Here is a 23,211-nt window from a genome sequence, read left to right as displayed (position 1 = left end):
TAAGATTCTTAATTTTTCACGTGAAAAATGATCCTTTTTTAAAAAATATTAATTTGTTTATAGTTTTTTTTAAGCAAAGTATTTTTATTAACCTATTTTTAAAGAAAATTAAGTCAAGGTCCACATGCTTTATTTTCATTATTAATTAATATAATTTACCTTTCCATAAAAAAAAAATGTTAAACATTAATTACGTACATTATTGACTCCCATCCTTGGACATAGTTGACGTGTGTAGTACAACTTCAAAAGTTTTTTCATTATTCTAAATAATTAATTTATTATTAAAATCAGGCATTTGTGGAGGCGTTATCAAGGTCTACTAGTTCTTTCTCTCTTACTCAAAACACTCTTCTATCGCCCGTCGTTTTCTAACGTTATTGCTATCTTTCTCTTTCCTTTAATTTCAGCTCAGTGCGATATTGATTTTGTTTATGAATGAAACATACAGTATCTTTTTTCTATCGGCAAACTGTGACATATGTTTTGTATTTTTCCTTTATTATTTCTCCATCGTCGCCTTTTAAACTTTCATTTGTCCTTGCATATAAGTATTCTCTTTCTCTCACTCTGCGCACGCGCGCCTGTCTACGTCGGTTTTTTCGACAGAAATGCCGAGTTAATAAAAAGTGAACTTATATATGAAGGTCATATTCTTTGACTTCATTGTAATATGTTTCAAATCTTCTTCTTCTTCTTTTATATATACTCTTATACATATATGCATATATATATATATATATATATATATATATATATATTTTTTTTTTTTTTTTGTATTTTTTTAGTTCTTTATCTTATCGCATTAAAAAATTAATGATTTCACACTTAAATGAACCAAATCATTTATTTTAAGTTTTCTGTTTTTTTGTTTTTTTAATTAGATTTATTGTTAATATACATTATTGTTATATATGTTTGATAATTCAGTCAAGGAATTTTATATTTTGTATTAGTATAAATAAATTTTTTAAATGTTTTATAATTTATGCGTTTTTCCCCTGCTTAACCTCCGGGAATCACTGTCAGGTATTATACTTCAGAGGATGAATGAGAATGATATGTATAAGTGTAAGTGAAGTATAGTCTTGTACAGTCTCAGGTCGACCATTTCTGAGATGTGTGGTTTGAAACACAACCACCAAAGAACATCGGTATCCACGATCTTGTATTCAAATCTGTTTAAAAGTAACTGCCTTTACTAGGATTTGAACGTTGGAACTATCGACTTCGAAATCAGCTGATTTGTGAATACCCGTTTACCGCTAGACCAACCCGATGGGTAATTTATGTAAGTTTAACTTTGATTATCCCTCCTTTAATAAGCTATTTTATTATTCGTCCTTTAAGTAAAATATATATCATATTTCAGTAGAAAGTATACGCGCGAGCGAGCGCACACACAGAGAGAGAGAGAGAGAGAGAGAGTGATGGTCCTGGAAGAATGTAACAAATTTTCAAGACATGTTCTACTTGTGAATTTTTGTTTCAAACCTTATTTACAGTTTGTTACATTACATAAACCTTTACTAAGTTGAATCACACCGAAAATAACATTTTAAATACTCTTCAGCGAAACTACTTAAAAATTACACACTGGTATAAAAATACGTGTATGACAACAAATAATTAGTAATTATAAATGTTACTTAAAATCAGTAGAACAGAAAACAAAATAAGTTATAAGTAGAAGAGAAAAAAATGCTCAGCCGATGAATAAAAAGAAAAGTATATGAAACAATCTGTAATTAAAAATTGAATAATTAATGAACAATACTCACATCCGAGTTAACTGTGGACATACTAAGGCACTATAGGGACACTTAGTTGTAGAACGTACGGTCGGTTCAATCTTCTAATGTATTCCCGTTGTCTAGTAGGTTTGCTGCCAAGTGATTTATATGATAGTTAAGCCGTTGTTCATAATTTGAATTGAAACGTTGTATTTCCTCCAGAACGGACCGTAATCGTAAATAATCCTGGATCTCATTGTTATTCACCTTGCTACTTTATTCTGAAACCGGAGTAAGATGTCAACTTTGATTCTGCTCGCGATGCCCCGTTTGTCCAGAGAGATTTTAGAATTTTTGAGTATACCGGCAACTTATTAGGCGACAAGGAGAAACGAGAACGTTTACCCGATGAGAACATTCCTTGAACTTTATCTCAAGTTGTCTACTATCTTATATGACCTTTCCCTGTTAGTCGAGGAGACCTAAATACCTCACACTCTGATGTGAAAATTAAAAAGAAAGTATATATAAAAATAAGCAAGAAAACGCTTCGTTACTGAGTGTCGGCTGACGAAAGGTTCCTGATTTATGCGTCTTCGGTAAAATAAAGTCAGATTGTTAATCTTACCCACCGGGTTGGTCTAGTGGTGAACGCGTCTTCTCAAATCAGCTGATTTGGAAGCCGAGAGTTCCAGCGTTCAAGTCCTAGTAAAGCCAGTTATTTTTGCACGGATTTGAATACTAGATCGTGGATACCGGTGTTCTTTGGTGGTTGGGTTTCAATTAACCACACATCTCAGGAACGGTCGAACTGAGAATGTACAAGACTACACTTCATTTACACTCATACATATCATCCTCATTCATCCTCTGAAGAATTATCTAAACGGTAGTTACCGGAGGCTAAACAGGAAAAAGAAAGAAAGAAGATTGTTAATCTTACCCTCCGAGTTGGTCTAGTGGTGAACACATCTTCAGAGATCAGCTGATTTTGAAGTCGAGAATTCAAAGGTTCAAATCCTAGTATAGGGAACTGCCTATACTAGCATTTACTAATTTTATAGTACTATTATACTACTTTTATACGGATTTGCATACTAAATCATAAATACCTGTTTTCTTTGGTGGTTGGGTTTTAGTTAACCACACATCTCCGAATTGGTCGACCTGAGACTGTACAAGACTACACTTCATTTACATAAATACATATGATCCTCACCGGATGATATTTATGATTCTCTGAATCACCTGACGGTGATTCCCGGAGGCTAAACAAAGAAAAAAAGATTGTTAATTTTACTACTCAAATTAAGTGAATAATTAAAATATAGATCCCAGAATTGTATTTTTAGTAATTTTCGAGAAGGCTGAGATAAGACACAAAAGATCGGGGTTGAAAAACAAACTATTTTATGTTTGGCGCAAAATAAGTTTATTAAATGGGCGATAAAAATATAAAAGTTTTAAATAAAACTTGTATTGAATTTGATTTTGAGTAAAAATATATGAAAAAAGCCCATTTAAATTAATTTTGATGCTTACATCAAAAATTAATTTAAACATTATTTGAAAGTATATGTTTGGAGCGTAGCTTTATATGGAAGTGAAACTTGGACGATCGGAGTACCTGAGGAGAAAAGATTTGAAACTTTTAAAACGTGGTGCTGTAGGAGAATGTTAAAAAGCGGGTGGGTAAAGTGACAAGTGAAAAGGTATTGCGGCAAATCGATGAAGAAAGAAGTATTCGGAAAAATATAGCTAAAAGAACAGTCAGACATATAGGCCACATTTTAAGGCATTCTGGAATAGTCGCTTTGATATTGGAGGGACAGGTACTGTGGGAAAATTGTGAAGACAGGCAACGTTTATAATATGTAAAACAAATTATTAAGGATGCATGTAGGGATCTAGGGTTGTACCGAAATGAAACGACTGGCACTAGTTAGTGAATCTTAGAGAGCTGCATCCAACCAGTCAAATGACTGTAGATAAAAATAAGCCCGCAGAAACTACATACCTATGTATGAATTTCGAAGTTTATTAAAAACAATACATATCAAAATAATGCAGATTCTAACTATGTATTAAATGAAATAAAATTTTCAGTATTACAAATGAAAAGTAACAATTTTTATATTTTCATAAAGAATTTCTGAAAATAACAAATACAAACAGAAATAATAAAAATAAATTACAACAATTAAATAGTCTGTTAAAAATGTTGTCCGCCATAGTGATATAGACTTAAGTTTTTCCGGAAATTTCAATATTCTTACGTTTATATTTAGTTTCTATTGACTATATTCAAGGTATTGTAATTTTATCTTTTTATTACCCATTTAATAAATTTATTTTACTCTAAGCGTAAAATAGTATTATTTTCGACCCCAATTTTTACTATTTTACTCCGGATTTCTCAAAAATTTCTAAACTACGACAGTTTTGGAATTTTTTTTCAATTTTTCCGGTCAGATTTCATGTTAAATCACTATTAATTTAAATTGGTTCCCAAGGATTATAGCGTTACTTAATTTTACCGAAGAGGTAGAAAATCAGGACGGAATTTTTCGCCAGCCGACAGTCGATAAACAAAGCGTTTCCGAACCTATGTGTTTATGAACGTTCTCCTTTATTTGTACAGGGTGTTCCGTATAAAACGCAACCTATCAGTCACTCATCCATGAAATTTCAAAAATCAAGCTTACTCCCCTACTCGTTATTGAAATGGACTCGTCCAACATCTGAACATCGCGGCGACACAGTAGAACACTATCGATAGTAACAACAATGCAATCATTACGTTCAGTGTATTGCTAGAGACAAGATGGTGCTTTCGCTAGATGAACGTGTTTTCATTGTCGAGTCGTACTTCAGTACGAAATCAGCGGTTGCAGTGCAAGATTTGTTTCGCCATAAGTACTCAGATAAACCGGCTCCTAACAAAACATCAGTATTAAGGTCAGTCGCAAAATTTTTTGAGACCGGTTCTGTTAATAACGAGGAACACAAAAGATCTGCGTCGGTGTTGAATACAGATACAGTCACTGAAATCAAAGACCGATTATTCGCCTCGCCAAATAAATTGATCAGACGTTTGTCTGCTGAAATTAATTTGTCTAAATCAACTGTTCATCGGGCGACCAAACGATTACAATTACGACGTTATCGCATTCAAACGGTTCATCGACTTCTTGAGCCCGACAAAGAAAAACGATATATATATATATATATATATATATATATATATATATATATATATATATATATATATATATATATAATATACAACTACATAGGTTTGTTTAACTCGATCTCTATTAAACGAAATCGTAAAAAAAACAATTTCGAATATTTTTTTTTTATACGTGTTTGGTCTTATTTATTCACCAGGGAACTGTTTTAATAGGGCAGGGCTAGTTAGTAGTAAATAATTCAAAGGTGCAAAAAAATGGCAAAAACTTTTTTTGCAATTTTTTACATAATTGCACGACCGTTTGCTCTTATTTGATTACTTAGTGGACTACATATTTCAATCGGTTGATAATAATACGTATTATTTCATGTCATATTAGGAAGGTTTAGGTGTGCTGTATCACAGTCTGTTAAAAGGAAACGCTTCGAGGGAAATCGTACTTAGATTAGTGCCAAACAAAATAACACAATTTTTATAACAAAAAAAAAATCTGTTGTGGATACTATATAACTTCCTTGTACGTCTATTAAATTACGTATACTCATTTTCGCTATACTTCATTTAAACTTATTTCATTTGAAAGTGAGATACGATCCTCCAATTCTTTAATAAAAGTGGACAGTTACACGATTGCTAAAATTTTAGTTATTAACGTCAAATATTAATTCAACAATCACCTGAAATATTAGGCTAGAGTAAAAGTCCTTTGATTGCTCTTTAAATATATTTTTTATCGAACAATCCAATAATAAAAACCGATTAATCTATACCGTAAGGTCAAAATTAATATTTGTAATCTGTTCACTAAACAGAATACTTTAATTACGGTGATAAACATTTTTGTTTCCTAACATGCGATTCGTGATATTAATCTGGTTTTAATGCTGAAAACTAATACGAACAGAATCTTTCTATCGCCAACCACTTTTGAAAAAAATTTAATTAAAGGATTTTTGTCATTTTTCAACTTATAGTTAGCATTTTAAGGTCTTACATTGTATTTTGTTAGCTCGTTTTTTATTGTTTAACTTTGTTAACAAAATTTATAAGCTATAAATAAACAATACTAGAGAAAGAATTAAAACATATTATAGTCGCGTATTATGACATCATATCTAATACTGAAGAGTGAGCCCTCATGGACAAGATTAATCATCTCTGTGCGGGTCAAAACATCAAAAGAAATTTCGGAATGTAAGTGAAGGAAAAATTATAGAAGGAATATTTGTTGGCCCTCAAATAAGAAAGTTTGTCAAAGATGATGTATTTAACTCAACGTTAAATAACGTAGAAGTGCAGCATGGGCTTCATTTAAAGACGTTTGCAAAAGTTTTCTCGTCAAACAAAAATTCGACAATTACCACGATATTGTTAATCGACTTTTTATTTCATGCAGAGCTATAGGATGTAGTAATATGTATATAAAATTTATTTTATTTATTTTATTTTTCTGTCAAATAATTAAATAAATTTTGTTTAAAAACAAATATACAATTTTTATAAGAATTTTCCAAGAAAATCAAAAAAGTAATACGACTCTAAATTATAATTTTCAATATTAAATGATCTGATTTTTTTGTTTTCTGTTTAACCTCCGGTTCCACCGTTAGGCGTGCTTCAGAGGATGAGATGAATGATTTGTAGCGTGTGTGAAAACGCCATGCCTGACCGGGATTCGAACCCGGGACCACCGGATGAAAGGCCGAACCGTTATACTCGCGCCGCAGAGGCCGGCCCACCAAAACTCTTATTTTTATTTTAGTTTACTTGTAATTTTATTTCACTAATAATTTCTCTTTTTTTATATTTTTATAAATGAATTATTTGTTTATTGTAAAATGTTTTTTTACAATGACGGGTTAATTATTATTAAATAAGTATATTTAAATTAAAAAAAATTAAAAGTTAAAAAAACAAAAGGAGATGAAGTCCGATTCGAACCGATTTGCTTTTCCCTTATAAAATAATCAAATTTATTAAACTTAAGCTATCTATGAAAATCAAACAAAAAAAGTTGTTAATAATTTATTCCCCGGCTCTAAAATGTCTGATTTGCCTCAAACACTTTAATTTTTATTATTAATAGCCGGGAAAATCATGCAATACTTTGCCAGCTTTTTTTCTTTCATTCATTGAAAATAATGAAATTTATAGATTATTATAAAATAATAAATATTAGTATTGATAAAATGTAAACTAAACGTGTAAATTTAATATAATAATTTTAATATTATAAAGGTTTTTTTAGATTGTTTGACTGATTTAAATGGGGATGGAAAATGCTTTTATATGAGATTGCTAAAGTTATCACTTTCATTCGTGGTTCAGTGAACTTAAAAAAAAAGATTACAAAAAATAAAATAAATTGGAAAATGTCTAATCTGATATCTGTTATCTGTTTTTGTTGGGGATACTTTTTTTTTTGCTGTACGTTACTTTAAACGGGCGTTTGTGGAACAAAAATTGATTACATGTGAGATATTTTTCAATTAGAAACTTCTGTGGTGGTTGTTTCGTTTTTAATAATAGTAATTGAAAAAATAATAACAAAAATAAGCAATTATAGAGTTTTTGGCATCAATCATTAATTATAATATAAATATATAAAATTAGCGTTCTAACGCTCTCTCTCTCCCACACACACTCTCTCTCTCACACACACACACACACACACACACACACACACACACACACACACACACACACACACACACACACACACACACACACACACACACACACATACATACATACATACATACATACATACATACATACATACATACATACATACATACACACATACACACACACTGAAAATAATGAAAAACTGATAAATTAGTTAAAATGTATGGATAAGATCCATATAAACGTATTTTTAAGATTGATTGTACGATAGGTTACGTAATTATGGTCACAAAGGGTATATTAACTTGTTATCCACCCTTGTTGAAATTTAGTCGGTAATATCCGGTTTGATGTTTTTATCTACTAAACATTTAACTATCCGGGTTTCATCAGGAAACAGTAAACATAATTAATCGTTTGTAATTTACTTAGAATATTTAAAATTATAGTTCGGTTATTAAACCTTTCACAACAAAATTTTATGTGTGTAGCAAATTATAATTTTCATTTTTTTGAAAAAATAAACTCGTTTTAGTTACGGGTAAAATTTTCCGCATATTTTGTTTATATTCTGTTCATTCTTAACAAGGTTTAAAAAATAAGAATTAATATTCCAAATATTTCAATAAATACGAGTAATTTGCTGATTTTAACTCGATGCACTTTACACAGCGGTTTTCGAATAGAGAAAATTGATTTACTGAACAAACTGACCGAACAATATTTTAGCAATGGATCTACGGTACGATTTTTAAATTGAAAATAATAAAAAAATAAAAGATTATCGATGTTTTAATATTCATACGGTTTTGTATTAGCAAACAAACCATAAACAAGTAAATTTAATATTTATAAAAATAGGTCTTTTAACTGCAATGTGGTGGAAAAGTTTACGTTATTCTAAACGATTAAATTTATTTAAATACTAAATAATTCATCGTTATATAACTTAGATATTACGAATTACAAAACTTTAAATTACATTTGAATACGTTTTAAATCATCCAGAAATAGAATAAATTTAAATTTAAAATATAAATCCTCTAAATTAAATTACAGTAATTATTTTTATTTATGAATTTCAGGTATTTTCTGTTAATGCGCCCACATTTTTTTAGATAGATTCCATAAGAAAGGTACCTATAGTAATGGGTATCATGATTCGACTTGCGGAAAATTTTGATATATCTTTGCGTTTCACATCCCCAGAACTCAAACCACCGTCAGTTCAAAAGTTTATGTATAGATTTCTATATATATATTCCACTTTTTTGTGTACACGATAACTGCCGTAATTTTGGGCCAATCACTTTAAAATTGATACATAAAATGTAACGTCCCAAAATCTCGGTCGAGTTGGTTAAATTCGAACTATGGTGGAAATGCGGGAGAGCTGTTTCGAAAAAATCTAAATATCGTTACAACTTTCTTGTTAAGTAAAATATCGAATTCTATTAAAGTTCCTACTATCTTTTGGATAAGAGCCTAAAACTATGTAAGTGAATTTTTTGATATCACCAACCGTTGGTCCACGGGGTGGAAAAAATAGGGTTTTGAGGAAAAAAAGAATCATACCTCCCTTAATAGGCACCGTATAGAATCGGATTAAAGTGTTCCTTTGTCCTCTAAACATTACTTAAAATTTTTTATTGAAACAATTTTTGATATGAGCAATCCTTACTGCACGGGATGACTAAAATTTTGCTAGAATGGTGGCTTGTCGTATGCTAAACATGTGAAACTTTTTTCACATGCAACCGTTGTGTATCGAGTAAATTTGAAGTTTTTCTTAATTTTAAGGTAGAAATCTTTTTTATCTCCTATTTAGCACCCATGAAATCTACCTCCGCCTTCCGACGTGCTGAAAGAAATTTTTTTTATAAATTATTAAATGATCTTTTTTGTTTTACCCCGCCATTTATTCGCTTAGTTTGGAACCTATGACCATCCAAACACGAAACTATTATATTTACACTCGGACAACACAAATTTATAGTAAATTCTGATAATATTTAGTTCATATAGTCGGATTATCCATATGAACGGTTTACAGCGTAATGTTACAAGACAACTAAGAAAACTTTACAAAGTAACATACAGTTTTAGGATATTAAAAGCAAAAAAAAACTTTTACGTATCATTTTGAACTTAGGTCATCCGAAAGCAGACTAGCCGTACGGTGAACCTGACTAAATCTAACCCGCCAGATTTGGCCGGTCTCCGTGGTGTCAGTGAAGCGTCGGCCTTTCATCTGGAGCTCCCGGGTTCGAATCCCGGTCAGGCACGGTATTTTCACACACTCTATAAAATCATTCGTTTCATCCTTTGAAGCAGTACCTAACGGTGGACCCGGAGGTTAAAGACACAAAAAAAAAACCACGGATTTAGCCTAATGGTGAACTCGTCATCACAAATCAGTTTATTTCGAAGTCGAGAGTTCTAAGGTTCAATTCCTATTAAAGCCGGTTACTTTTATGCGGATTTGAATACTAGATCGTGGATACCGGTGTTCTTTTGCGGTTGGGTTTCAATTAACCACACATCTCAGGAATAGTTGACCTTAGTCTGCACAATACTGCACTTCATTTATATCCATACATATCATTCTCATTAATCCTCTGTAGTAATACCGGAAGTGGTTCCGGAGGATAAACTGAAAAAGACTAGATCTAACCTTAAACAATACTTCGAATAACGGAACATTATTATGCTGGCATATAAATCTTTGTGCACAGAATGAAATGGAAAATACCAGATCCCGATGTTATCTGTTAGCCAGGTGCAATTTAAAGTTTATTTACATTATTTAATGTAATGATTCAAACGATATTACGTCATATTTTTTTATAAATCGGCGAGGAAGAACTAAACAAAAAAGGTGCGGGGCGCATAACTGAAAAAACCCATAATTTCTTTAAACGAATATTATGCTATTCAAATTGGAATGCTTAGGACATTAAATATACTCGTATACTGTGCCATACTTACTAAGGAAATGAGGAGTAAAGTGGTTTCCCGTTGATTTTTTTTTTATTAAGCAAAAAATAATTTTTCATATCGCCAGAAGCAGGAGAAAAATCTCCTGCTTCTGGCGAATACTATACCACACGGAATGATTGTGTAGTTTTCGATTATTCTACTTTTGTACGGATGATAGTTTTAATAAACTAAATTAACATTTAGACAATTTTAAGGAGTGAAATTTAAATCAAATCGAATTTCCAATTAATAGATTATTTATTTCTTTAGCTATTTTTTAAAAGTATTTTACAGAAACTGAATTTAAAAAAAAGTTAAAACATGTTTCTTAGACATTTTAATTAAATATTTTTAATTTTTTTCTTCATTCCACTGAAGAATGTAAAAAAAATCTTTAATTTTATTATTTCCTGAATTTATTATAAAAATTTTCTTTCTTAAAAAACTTTATTTTTAACTTTTGGTCCGTGATTATAATAAATTATAATAAAACCATTATATAACTGTAAAATGTTTTTATAAGTATCTTATAATTAGGATAACATTTATTTATTTTTTTAAATAAACATTTGAGTGTGACTGAAGTTAGTTAAAAATAAAATCAAAGTTGTAATCTTTGATTTTATTTTTAAAATAGAACAATTTTATACGCTCAGCCAAAACGATGACGTGTCTTAATGTATTGTAGGTACTTTATACGCATTTATTCGAGGTTTTTAATAGTAATTTTTTATTATTGTTTCTATTTTCTTTGTTATTACTAATAATATATATTATTTTTATTGACCGAATGGGACGAAGTCTTATTTTAGCTCGACCTTTTGATTTTATTTTAACTAAGCATTCCGAATAGTCGTTTTATATTGTTTTAATATATAATATATATTAAACGGTATGGATGAAGTCCTACGCAAGAACTTCCGCATTAAAATAAATAAAAACAAAACGAAAGTAATGAAATGTAGTAAAAATATCGTATATATTGAATGTAATAATAGGAAGAGAAAAGATTATGGAGATAGACGAATTTTGTTATTTGGGACGAAGCAGGTGCGATATAAAATGCCGAATAGCACAGGCGAAACCAGCCTTCAGACAGAAATATAATTTATTTACATCAAAAATTGATTTAAACGCCAAAAAAAAAAGATTTTTGAAAGTATATGATTGCAGCGTAGCTTTATATGGAAGTGAAACTTGGACGATCAAAGTACCTAGAAGAAAAGATTAGAAGCTTTTGAAATGCGGTGCTGTAGGAGAATGCTAAAAATCAAATTGGTGGATAAAATGACAAATGAAGAAGAGGTGTTGCGGCGAATCGTTGAAGAAAGAAGCGCTTGGAAAAATATAGTTATATTAAAATAAGAGACTTATAGGCCACTTATTAAGGCATCCTGGAATAGTCGCTTTAATAATGGAGGGACAGGTAGAAGGGAAAAATTGTGCAGGCAGGCAACGTTTGGAATATGTAAAACAAATTGTTAGGGATGTAAAATGTAGGGAGTATACTGAAATGAAACGACTAGCACTGGATAGGGAATCTTGGAGAATCGCATCAAATCAGTTAAATGACTGAAGATAAAAAAAATTGTTAATTTTCTGTCCGAGCGTTGATAACACCTTGTGTGCGCAGGAAAAAAGGTCGATCTTTTGGCATTTCAACTGTTTGTATATTAGTAAGTTATTACATCCAAATACTTATTCCGACAGTTATTAAAATTTTGATACGTTTCCTTGCTGTAAGGGAAAAATGAAAAATCGTTAATAAATATGTTAAGATTTTCCATAATTATTTTTTTCTATTTTTAATTGGCGACGTCTCTCTTTGTTTGATTAAATCTTAAGAAGAGATTTGATGGACGAAAAATGTTTCTACCTCCCTAGAACTGCCGGCCATACAATTATTATACAATAAATTAGTAGAACAAGGAATGAAATTACAAAAAATGAGGGAAGCACGTACTGCGATAAAAGGGTTGAAGAATAGCAGCTGTAGTTGGCTCACCGGTAAGCTTCAAATTTGTGGCGACACCTATATCTCTTCGGTTGTCATCAGGGTTTAATATCAACTGCTCTGTAAACAGTGCTTACGATGTACTAATAAATACAGCAGTAGAATTTTTTGACGGTGTTAAAACATTTGACAATCAAATATGATCGATAATTCAGTTTTATAGTTTATAAAATTTCTTCGTATCTCATTCTGTTAAATTCAGTAAAAAAAGATTAGTACTCAATAAGTAATTTGATGTACCTAGAATTTTTTTTCCAAATAGTCAATTGAGATAACGTTATTCTTTAAATTTAATAACTAAACTTAGTAACATTTCTGTATAATGTTGATTTTCTTCTTCTTCATGTTTCTTCTTACATTAAAGTATTATCTTACGTCTCCTCCTTCTCCCGACCAATATCTATCATAAAACTGTAATCATATATCTAAAAACTTTTACTTTGTATTTATTTATTTTTTTTTTCAAAAATCTTTATTTTTCGAGTACCTATTTACTTCTTTGTACGAAGTAAAGGACGTCGTATTGTATCCGCGAAAAATTTCGGTCTTCAGATTTCAACGGAAATATCCATTTCGACCATCCCTGAATCCATTTTGGTTAGTTTCGGCGTGACGTCTGTACGTATGTATCTTGTAACTCAAAACGATTAGCCGAAGGATGTTGAAATTTTGGCTTTAGGACTGTTGTAACATCTGATTGTGTATCCCTTTTATTGATTGCAATCGAAGTATAAAAAAAAAGCCCAAAATCAAATTTTTGGATTTTGGACTTTTTGTTAACTGCAATAATAAGCCATCATTGAGAGCTTTTGAACAATAAGTAGTACTCATTTTCATCGGTTCCGGAGTTATAACCAAATAAAACTTTAATTAATGAAATATTTTGATCGTACTAGGGGAAGACAGGGGTTCGAATCCGACTTCAACTCCTTTTTTTTTAACTTAAGAATATTGATTTATTAATAATACCGATGAATATAATTTTTGTTTGGTAACATGCGATACATAATTTTAATCTGTTTTTTCATTCCGAAAACTAATAAGAACTTTAAATCTTTCTACCGCCCACCATTTTTGAAAAATGTTATAATTTTAATTAATGGATTTCTTCATTTGTCTAAGTATAGATACTTAGCATTTTAAATTCCTATATTGTATTTTGTTAGCTCATTTTTTATTGTTTAATTTTGTTAACATAATTTATAAGCTATAATTAAACGATACTTTCTTTTTCCTGTTTAGCTTCTGTTAACTACCACTTAGATAATACTTCAGAGGATGAATGAGGATGATAGGTATGAGTGTAAAGAAAGTGTGGTCTTGTACAGTCTCAGTTCGACCATTACCGAGATGTGTGATTAATTGAAATCCAACCACCACCAAAGAACACCGGTATTCACGATCTAGTATTCCAATCCGTGTAAAAGTAACTGACTTTACTAGAACTTGAACGCTGGAACTCTTGATTTCCAATCAGCTGATTTGGAAAGACGCATTCACCACTAGACCAACTCAGTGGGTTCGACCTTGCACCTAGAGGCTGTTTTCTCTTCTTACATTTGAAAAAGTGGCTTGATGGACAACGGTTTAAAAACAACGAGGAACTCGAGACTGCCGTCGTCATCCGGTTCAATTCCCAGGGGGGGAACTTCTGTGCAGAGGGGTTAAAGAAACTGGTGCAGCGTTATGAAAAGTGCTTAGAACTGAGTGGCGATTATGTGGAAAAGTGATGCAGATATGTAGTAAACTAAAATTGTAAGTTAAAACTTCTCGTAGGAGTTAATTTTTTTTAACGACTAAACGGTCCTTACTTTATGTATATGCCTTGTATATCTTTACGAAACAGAATGATGATTTAGTTATAAAATTTTATTGTTTTTAAACAAATTGATGAAAATTAAATTTAAATATACTATCAAAACCTTTATTAATAAAAAGATTTATTAGGTGGATTACCGCGTTTTGCGCAGAATACACTAAATAAAATTAAAATATTTATGTCTTTAGAAGCTTTATATGTAAGTCTTTTTTGGGCTACTCGAAATAATACAAAAAAAATTTTTCGCCGTATTCTTGCTGTATGTATTTATATTACAATAAATATACATACATATAAGCTATATTTAAGGGGTAAGTATGGTAATTATTTCAAAAATGGGATATTGTTTTTTGAAAAGCTTTTCGGTTTAAGATCCGACTAGTTGAAAAAACATATATGTATTTATATGCATAGCACTGTTTTTCGCCGTATATCACAGTATTGATCAAACCGATTTTCTTCAAATTTGGCTTAAATATTTCTGTATATGGGAAATTGATCGGATTTAATTTTTTAAGTGGGTCGTGGGATATTGCGAAAAAGAACTTTAATAAAGTTTTATAAAAGCAAATATTTTATCTACAATGCATACATAAATGTAAAAAAAAAGTTTTTTTAAGAATCAACCCTTATGTCTTAAGATTTAAAATCCCTTTTTTCGGTTTAAATATTTTTCAACATTTTTGTTTTGAAAGTTTGTACTTTTTATACAGAGGTATCAAGAAATATCTTCTTTTTTTTTTGGACCTCGCATCTAAAATGCACGTTTTTTGAAAAAGTTACTTTTTATTATTTTAGTCTTTATTGAAGGGGGTGTTAAGTGTAAAGTTTTCTTAAGCAGCAAATATTTTAAGCTTAAGGTATGTGAATATTTTAAAAAAAATCCTTTAATTTATTCTTCATCTCTGAAAAAATGTATAATTTTTTTTTTTGTTCTAATTGTTAATTTTTGTTATTAACAAAAATTGCTTTTGTATTTTTCTTCATCGCGTAAAGGGCTATTAAAATTGAAATTAACAGCTTTAGATATATATATATATATTTATTGTACAAGACTAGTATAACGGAGCTGAGTAACTGATTCCTGCTAATTAAAAAGAAACTAATGGAAAACATAATGGAGGAATCCAGAAAGGGGCTCAAAGAAACCCTTTTAGCACTGGTAACACATCCGTTTAACAATCGTCCTTTGTAATTCTGCCCGCTGACATACCTAAACATCACGCTAATCCTTGAGAAAAGTTACCGGACCCAGGCTTGGGGTCTCATGGGAAAATGCGAGGAAGGACGATCATATTCACGCTTCGAGTTGGGTCCGATCTAGCAGGTAAAGAGGGTAGGAGTATAAATATTCCAGGGAAGACCACTCTGCGAGAGAGAGCTACGACAGAGTTCTGCGAGAAAGTTCTAAGCGAGTAGTTATTATGCGAGTTTGAAGCAAGAGTATTCTGCGAGGAGGTCGGTGAAGAAGCGAATCTCTAGTGCTTACAAGCTCGACGTGATTAAGGTGACGTCACAAGTAATTCCAGTACATGAAAACAAGAAGTGTTCGGTGAGTTACTGTTAGATTATAAGCGAACGAGATAACGTACTAAATTTCATTCATAAATTGTTAGGTCGGTTTTTATTTGTGAACAGCAAAGATATTTGTAGTAAAAGAACTTTATACTTCTTATCTATTGTACTGTTGATGTTAATGCAAGACTAGTTTTTAAAAGTGTTAACTGGTTGTTAAACAGTTAAAACGCGATAAAAGTGTTAAGCGGTCATGCCAGTCTTTTGTCAACGGGATTGAATTCTGGTTTTCAATGTTTAACTAACTGTAAATAAATCCTGACGATTACTTTAAATTCTGTTTTGTATGTAGTAATCGCTGTCTATTATTTTTATTATTATTGCATTTGTGAACACTATGATTATTATTCGTTTGTTATTCTTATTGTCATTGTTATTGTTGATTTTTCTTCTTTTATTTATATTCTTTAATAAATTGTAATTATATAAGCATTTTCAGTTATCAATCTCTCAGTATCCTGATCGAGCCGCGAACACGTGACAATATATATTATCGAAATTGCAAATATACGAATATATATACTTTATAAAAAAAATAAATTTCTGTTTGGATGACGACGAATTATTTAAAATGATGAAATATTGAGTAACAAATTATTAAAGTTATACTTTTTAATATAAAGTACTTTAAAAAACGCTGAACTGTGTTGTAGTGGGTGAAAACTTGCTGAAATAATGATGCAGGCTCTGTTTTAAATTCACATGAATAAGTTTTTTTTTCTTTTTATAAAAGAAATCAATGAAACTGAAAAGTACATACGCCCACGCTTACTTTAATAGTAGCGAGTCTATCTTTTCAAATGGTTTTTTTGTGTCGGTTAATTTTTTTTTTAAAGGTTTTGATATTAAGGAGTATGCGTAGCTGTGAATAATTATTATCTGCCAAGTCACACCGAGAATTGTCACTAATTTTTTCTCTTCTACATTCAGCTTTTTATATTTTTTTGAACTTTCCCCTAATGATTATTCTTTATAATATCTTTTTCTAAATTTTTTATTGTTCTATATTCATTTACTTTTTTTTTTCTATTACTCTTCCTTCCTTTTCCTTTTATACTTTTTATTTATTTATTAAATATATGATGAATAAAAAAATACATAATTTATTTTAATTACGTAACTGTCAACGTGTTTTTAAATATTATAAAATTTCAAAAGGTATTATTGTCTTACTTTAGGTCAAATATACTTGAAAAATTGTCTTTAATTTAACTTTTAAAGATAAAAATTACAATATTAGTACGATAAAATCTAAAAAAAAATCCACTTACGTGTCAAATTATATACTGGAATATAACTGAAACAATTGATAAATTGAATGTAATAAACAATAGAAAGAAAATAAAATAAAAATATTAATGACGTATTGTTTTAACGGAAACTATATATAGTATCAGGTAATTAAAAAAAAGAGCGTTACTTTATACAGCCAAGTTATATTGTAGGAAATACTGGCGCCACCACTTGTTCCTTTCTATAGGCTTTTTCGAACGAATTATTTCATTTATTGTTATTATATATGCTCCTGCATTATTTCAACTTCCAAAGATAACGAAAAATTTATTTACAGATTGCCACATAGCGTCATCCGACAGCCAGATGTTTCTTATTGCATCGAGTATTTTCTGGAAGGGTTCTCGTCTCTTGTAATGCGATATCACATGAGATTCTCGGCGAACTAGGATTCTATTTGGTACCTGGTAGGTCCCCCTTTTCGCCTCATCCCGTTAATATTCCCACAAGCGTTCAATGCCAAACAACACTATCGGTTTCGTAAAGACGCTTAGCATGTCCATTGCGACTTATTCTGGTATAATATCTCGCAATTAATAGGTGGTACTCGATGGCATCGTGTACGTTAATCGGTAACTTCCAAAAATTTATGTTAAACGTCGGTAGCGAAGTTAAAATGATTTCACGATAAACATCGAGAACCAGTTCTAGATAATCGGCTGGGATATATCGGATACAGACGGGGCGAATCCACTAACTGAATGTGGGGGAGCCGTTTGAGGCAAGGAATTACATTTCCCTACTTCCTTGTCATCGGGTCGGGTATGTATTTTGTAGCTTCTAATGAATACATACTACATTCGGAAATATTTTTAAACACGAAAAATCGTTTAACCAATCATTACTATTGCTGTAAAAGAGGCAAAAAGGGACGGTTTCGGAAAAACCAAAAGAGTGTTTAAGTTTCTTCAATTTTATTTCGGAAGTGTGTGTCAGGTGATTGCACAACTGAACACTGATCGTTCAATTAATTTAGGCAGATCTGCTCGGTTCAGTGTTGTCACGTGGTCTAGCAGCCCGATTTCGATTTATAAAAATTAAGCTGTAAGTTAATCGAAGTGATCCTCACGGGGATTCCTTAAGCTAAATTAACATTAAACTCGGACTGTACAGTCCCAACAACTTTAATCAAAATTGCCATGCAAACTATTAAAATAACTGGAATCCTTATTTTTCGATTTTTAAGCTCGGGAAGATTTTTTTGTTTTTTTTTATGAGTCGGAAAAATGTGATTTACGCACGCCCCATAAATGGGGCAGTGTCGGACTCACACAGGACCCGCTAGATGTTGTTAAGACCGTATATATACTTGCAACTTACCGACTAAAACTCCTATCTCACCACTTCTCCCCGCCGGAGCCGGGCCACAATGAAGCACTCTAAGCCCCAGGGGATGCCTTCAGGCTCAGGGGTTCGAGAGTCCTCGTGCATCATCACCGTAACTCATCCACGCAAGCGCGAACGAACTACGGCTCCACAGAAGGCTGTCCTCTCGCTCTCTGGTCTAATTCTTCACCTAGCAGCTGGAATACTTAGGAATTTCTCGTCAGATCTTTAATGAAATTTCAAACAAATAATCAAGTGGTGCGCTTCAATTAAGCGGAGACCAATCGGTCGGTCAATTAATTGGCTCGAGCAATATATTCTCAAAGGAAAACGGAAGTAATTCTGTATTTCTTTACGCAATTTGATTTCATATCGTTTAGCTAGAAGTAAAAATGAGCTTGCATTTAACTTTTAATGCGAACAATTTTATATCGCTTACTAACCTATTCTATACAAGCATTAGGGACATGCGAATTAGTTGTTGTTCATTCTGAATATGTGAGGCGGTTAAAGGGGGTTCATGAATCCGGATTCATGTATTGGATCTTTTTTTTAAGAGGTGGAGGAACCCTGTTTACGGACGCCTAGCCCGTGTCTGGCTTGCTAACAGGGCTCCGCAAGGTGTTATTAAGTGCGTATACATATCTGCGCACTACCGACTAAACCTCCACTCCTGGCTCCCCCCCTTCCAGGAACAGCTTAAGGAAGCATTTCAACTTGTGGTCCCTCTTCAAATTGTATAAAACTTTCGCCTTTTACTAAAAATATTTCCGCGGAGAGGGGCACATGATGTGTCTAGATGTATTGGATCATGGAACCTAATAGCGATACTAAAGACAAGGCATCTCTTCGTAAGTTGTTCTTCGTCAAAGTGTTGTATGTTATGTTTATGAACATTTATGTTTTTAATGTTATGTGTTTCTATGTTAATATCTTTCGTATTCATAGTACTGGACATTATTATGATTTGTCGATCATTAGTGGGTGGACTTTATCGACGTTTATCCTACCTTTGCTTTCATTTGTTCATATCTAGAATGTAATTAAGATATTTCTTGGGAAATTCCTATATACCTCCATTATTTTTATAAAATTTATTTATGATTTCTAATTTACGAAACCGATTGTAAATGTAATTTGAGAAAGAAAAAAGAACAAAGTTCCCTGGTCTCAACAAAATTTCATTGGTACCCTTTCCAATGAAATTCCAACTATATGAAAGAAATATTTCAAGAATAACAAACTTCAAGAAACGCCGTTCAATTTATTTAAAATTAAATGATATTCTTTCATATATATATAAATTATCTACTGATGAGTTTGTGAAGAACTACTAACTATATTAAAATATCAATGTTTCTTACTTAACCTAAAACTAACTTTAAATTAAAACACACAGAAGTGTTTCATTTTTTCCGCTTTGGGAATATTTTCACTAAATAACAAGCCATGATTACTGTTTTTTTGTAAGTTTGATTAATTTTTGAAAAGTCCATTTCACGTGTAGCTTTACAAGATAAATCATACTGAATGCAAAAATTACATTAAACACTTATTCGTTTCAAGAAACCAAAAACATCAACGAGTATGCTTTACGACATTTATAATATCCATTTTGCTATCTGAACTGAATTTACATCGCTAGTGGTTGTAGTGAAGGAATTAATCCTTATACTGAGCTTGCGTAGGCACACCATCTTTGACCTTGGTCTATAAGCTACTTCTAGTCCAAGCGGCGTATTGATGCAACTGCTCAGTCGTGAGTTGTGCTGTAATAAGTCAACACGTGTTTGTGTCTCTCGTCACAGAAATGAAACCGAAAAATATTGCGCAACGGTATGCCATTTTTTTTTGCGTTAAATCGGGTGAAAACGCGACGACAACTTACGGTAAGCTTCAGAAGGCGTTTGGAGAGGAGGTTATGTCAAAAGCTAAAGTTTTTCGGTGGCATAAAATTTTTAGTGAAGGCAGAACGAATGTTGAAGATGAAGACCGCAATGGACGACCATCAACCTCACGGACAGATGTCAACTTGACCAGGGTGCGTGAAATCGTACGATCTGATCGAAGATTATCCGTGAAAATGATCGCAGAAGAACTCAACGTCGATCGAGAAACGGTTCGTCTAATATTAACTGAAGCTCTTGGTACGAGAAAGATTTGTGCAAAAATGGTTCCCAAAAATCTCACACAACAGCGAGAAACACGAAACAATGTGGCAGCCGATCTTTTAGAGCAAACGGAAATCGATCCAGATTTGTTGAGCCGTGTTATCACCGGTGATGAAGGTTGGTTTTTTCAACACGATCCAGAGACAAAACGCCAAAGTTCGCAATGGTGCTCAAAGGGATCACACAGATCAAAAAAAGCTCGCATGTCAAAGTCAAAAGTGAAATGCATGCTTGTGTGCTTCTTCGATTCCAAGGGAATTGTTCATAAAGAGCGGGTGCCTCCTGGACAAACAGTTAACCGATATTTCTACAAATAAATTTTAGAAAGTCTTTGTAAACGAGTTCTTCGTGTCCGTGCCAACATCGCTGATAATTGGATTCTGCATCACGATAATGCGCTATCCCATACTGCTCTGTCAGTACAGCAATTTTTAACCTCAAAACAAATTTCAGTACTACCACAGCCACCTTATTCACTAGAGATCGCTCTATGCGACTCTTTTCTATTTCCAAGAGTCAAAATGGCGGTCAAGGGACACCATTTTCAAACAACACAAGATGTCCAAAAAGCTGTGACGAGAGACACAAACACGTGTTCACTTATTACAGCACAATTCACGACTGAGCAGTTGCATCAATGTGCCGCTTGGACTAAAAGTAGCTTATAGATCAAGCTCAAAGATGGTGGGCCTACGCAAGCTGCAGGGTTGCCACATCTTGCAAAGAAAAATCAGTCTCATTACTTTATTGTCGCACCTCGTATATATTTTAAGTACTGGAGGCTAAACAGGAAAAAGAAAAAAAATTGTTTTTATTAATTTTGTTTTTTGAATAATATTTCTGTTATCCGAGGAGGGGCCCTTTACACTTCTCTAGGACTTTGTTGAATTTTATTTATTTATATAATTTTTTTCTGTTTATTTATTTATTTTATTATTATTCTGACTGTGATTTTAGTTGTAAGTTTTTGTAATATTTTATTTTTATTACCGTAGTTTTTTAATGTTTTATTTATTTTTATTTTAGCTGTAATATTAGTTGTAAATTTTTTTAATCTTTTAATGTAGTTTAATTATTTATTTTCCTTTTTTTTCTTTTATTCACTTTACTCTGGACGATAATAACACGCAAGCGTTTTTCGCTCTTAAAAAAAAACGTAGCTACATTTTTTTATTTTCGAATTGGATTATGTTCGAGTTCCAGTTGAATCTATTTACTTGTGTATACTTATTTAGTTTATTTAAAATGTATTTTGTCGCTACATCTGTTCATTATCTAGAGGATAGTAAATAAATAAAAATCACGTACGTTTATATATATATATATATATATATATATAGTTGCAGAATTTAGTTTTGTACTATTATAAGAGGAAATCAGTAAAATGTTACAAATAAAATACGATTTTATTACATCGAAATTGTTTCATAGTATTTTTTTCTCTCTTTTTGTTTGCTTAGAAAATAAGATTAGAATAAACAAGACAGTCTTAACTATTTTCTTCACGTTTCAAAGATTTTAATGCTGTTTAAAACTTTTATATCGCTAGAATACTTGCAAATAATATAGATGTTATCCGTAGAACAATAAAATTTAAAATCGTAACTAGGTTACTGTTCTACGATTTCATGAATAAAACATATATGTCGTATATAATAATTAGTATTGTGGTATATTTTTTCTTCATAAAACTATGCTATAGTCCAACTCCTTTGCAGTAATTAAAATAAAATTTGAAGCGTATTGTTTGCGAACATGCGCAAATATTAATAATTTATTTTTTAAATATGACGTAATGCAGAATAATACTGATTGTTAGGGAAGTTTACTTAAATTATTAAAAAAATATCTTCTCTCTCTCTGTGTATATATATATATATATATATATATATATATATATATATATATGAATGTGGGTGTACTATTTGTATTTAAAAATATTTGCCTTTACAGTATTTTTTCTTCTCTCACTGTTTTTCACTATATATATATATATGCTTATATAGATATTAATAAATTTGCTGATGAAGCTTTTTTTAAATGTTTGCTAGAAATTCCAGTTCCTGTATATCATGTCATATATACCTACTTTTTTAATTAATTAATTATTTAATTGCCGTCATTTCATAATCAGTTTATTAATATACGAGTATATTATAATATAGGTCATATTAATTAATTTCAAACCGATCGTAAAAAATCGATAAATTATGTCTTTTTTTTATTTTTACATTTCGTTTTAGCGTTTAGTATATCGTATGAAAATATGTATATTCCTTGAAATTTTGTTTGTCTGAATATATTATTTATGTAGAATTAATCAAATATAAAAGAACATAAAACATATTGAGGATATGTTATACCGGTGGAAATAAAGAAGAAATTCATATAAGCATCGGTTAGAATTGTCGGCTGGCGAAAAATTTCGTCCTGATTAGCGCGTTTTCTATCAAATTAAGCCAGACTTTGATTTTCAGGAC

General features: G+C 31.3%; 1 protein-coding gene and 1 non-coding gene across 2 annotated transcripts in view; both read left to right on the top strand.

The window, feature by feature from the left end:
• The window catches only part of LOC142332475 (fat-like cadherin-related tumor suppressor homolog), a 240,445-nt gene that overhangs the window by 139,659 nt on the left and 77,575 nt on the right, over nt 1-23,211 (top strand). The window lies entirely within an intron of this gene.
• LOC142332647 (U5 spliceosomal RNA) lies at nt 19,275-19,392 on the top strand. The gene has a single exon (XR_012758361.1). It is a non-coding gene; the product is annotated as a U5 spliceosomal RNA (small nuclear RNA).

The sequence above is a fragment of the Lycorma delicatula genome, chromosome 11 (assembly GCF_047948215.1).
Source record: "Lycorma delicatula isolate Av1 chromosome 11, ASM4794821v1, whole genome shotgun sequence".
Lineage (NCBI taxonomy): Eukaryota > Metazoa > Arthropoda > Insecta > Hemiptera > Fulgoridae > Lycorma > Lycorma delicatula.
The sequence above is the reverse complement of the archived record's forward strand: the minus strand, read 5'-3'. Positions and strand labels throughout refer to the sequence as shown.